The sequence below is a fragment of the Arachis ipaensis genome, chromosome B2 (assembly GCF_059453495.1).
Source record: "Arachis ipaensis isolate K30076 ecotype BB chromosome B2, ASM5945349v1, whole genome shotgun sequence".
NCBI classification, from domain to species: domain Eukaryota; kingdom Viridiplantae; phylum Streptophyta; class Magnoliopsida; order Fabales; family Fabaceae; genus Arachis; species Arachis ipaensis.
Window position 1 is genome coordinate 5791299 of NC_142437.1, and position 2093 is coordinate 5793391.

Below are 2093 nucleotides of genomic sequence, written 5' to 3' on the forward strand. Positions count from 1 at the left end.
GCCTCATCGCCGTATTTTTGGCTTATTTGAGGATTCTTTTCATGGTTTTAAATGGGAGTATTTCAAGGTGCGTCCTGTCCAGGGGCACCATCCATTCTGGCTGTCGCCGGAGGGCGTACGTCGGTTTCTGACATATTGGAATTTCCGAGCTGGCCCGTCGGTTCTAACTAAATTCACCTACGATGGTTTGTCCCAGGAGGATAAGGACGTTGCCAACGTTTTGTGGCATTTGTTTGGTGAGCGTCCGTTGAATCCTCGGGACGTTATGGGGGATCCCGAGGCTTGTCGGGCGTATATTGGTGTGTGCCTTGTCTTCTTTTCCCGATTTTATATGTTCTGTTTTTCCCGTTTTTGTAACTATGTTTGTTATTTTTGGTTTCTTTCAGTTGAGATGGCTGGTGGGCTGACTTTTCTGGCTAGGTTGAAGGCGGCGATGGGCCGGGAGGAGGGATCTTTGTCTCCTTCTACCCCTGTCTCCAATCCTGCCGTGGAATCTCAACCGGTTTCTCAGGAGGTGATTTCCTCGGCTGCACGGGCCGAGGTTCAAGTTTCCCCTGGCCCTGCGAACTCTCCTGAGGTTGTGGTGGTGACGGCTGCTGAGGCTTCTCGGAAGAGAAAGAGGCCTGAGGACCCGAGCAGCGAGACTTTTGAGGAGGAGGGTTTGGTGCCTAGTGTGATGGATCGTCGTTTTGATGCCCCGGGTTTCATTGATCAGCACTTGATGCCTGGTACGGAGCCTTATTTTGATGGCTGTGATGTCTCGTTCCAGGCCAAGTCAGTGTATCGTGCTCTCCTCCACTCTGCTGTTGTTGTTCGGAAGGCGGAGCCCGTGATGGCTCAGGTTGGTTTATTAGACAAGAAACTTCGCCAATCTCAGGCTGAGGTGGCTAAGTTGAAGGAGGAACTCGAGGCTGCCGAGATTGTGAGGGAGAAGGCGGTGAAGTCTTCTGAGGAAGCCGGTGCGGAGATTCTCCGGCTTTCCGAGGTTGAGACTTCACTTCTTTCTTAGCTAGGTGAGGAGCGGCGCAAGGCTTCTGATGCGGGTTCCCGAGCTGCCGTACTTCTTGGTGAGACGGAGGCTCTGAATGCCGAGGTTGCTGCATTAAAGAGGGAGAAGACGGAACTGCTGGCCGATGCTAAGGATGCAATTGCTGCTACCGAGGAGACGATGAAGGCGCAGGCCCTGGTGCTTGCTCCGGGAGTGGATGTGTCCGTAATGGGAGCATTCAAGACCGTTCATGATGGCCGGATAGTCGACCTCGAGTAGCTTTATCTTTTGTAATTCTGTTCTTCCGCTCTTTTAGACTTGGTTTGTTTTTTGGATACTTTTGGTTTCGCCGTGGGCCGTGTAACCGTGACTCCGTAGCTTTTGGATTTTGTTTTAATGACTTTTCCAGCCGTTCGGGCTCTTTTCGTATGTTCCGTTTTAAAGCTATTCCGTTTGGTTAATTTTATTCCCATATTTGGGATGAGTGGACCGTCGTGTGGTCGGGTTTATATGGATATCCGTGGGTTGGGCCCGGAGGGTGATCGATCCTCCAGTTGTGGCCGTGATTTTGTTCCGTATTTGGGACATTGTGTGAAAAATAAAGAATTTAGGGATAGCTTTGTAATGGAATTTTATTGATGGGTGGGCCTCGTTAAAACCCTCCGTTGTTGGCGGGAAAGAGTACCCGAATTTGATACATAGGCGTAGTTTTGAAATGTAAATTTGCGACGTGTGAATAAGTAAAGAGAAAGCGTAAAAGAAAACGGGGGGGGGGGGGTGGCGACCTAGGGGGGTTGGTCTTAGGAGTAGTATCGCCGTAAGTTGGCGGCGTTCCACGTTCTCGGGACTTCGTTACCGTTAAGCCGTTCGAGCTTGTACGCTCCTTTTCCGATTGCAGCTTTGATTCTGTATGGTCCCTCCCAGTTGGGGGCGAGTTTCCCTTCTCCCGGGGTTGGGGGACCGATGTCGTTTCGTCGTAGGACGAGGTCGTCTGTTGTGAACTCTCGCCGAATGACTCCGTGGTTGTATCTTAGGCTGATTCTTTGTTTTAGGGCTAGTTCTCTGAGATGGGCTACGCTTCTTATTTCATCAGTGAGGTCTCGTT

At 50.8% G+C, this 2093-nt stretch overlaps 1 pseudogene; it reads left to right on the forward strand.

Moving 5' to 3' along the window:
* Positions 1-391: 391 nt before the first annotated feature.
* Positions 392-1267, forward strand: LOC148572898 (uncharacterized; annotated as a pseudogene).
* Positions 1268-2093: the final 826 nt, after the last annotated feature.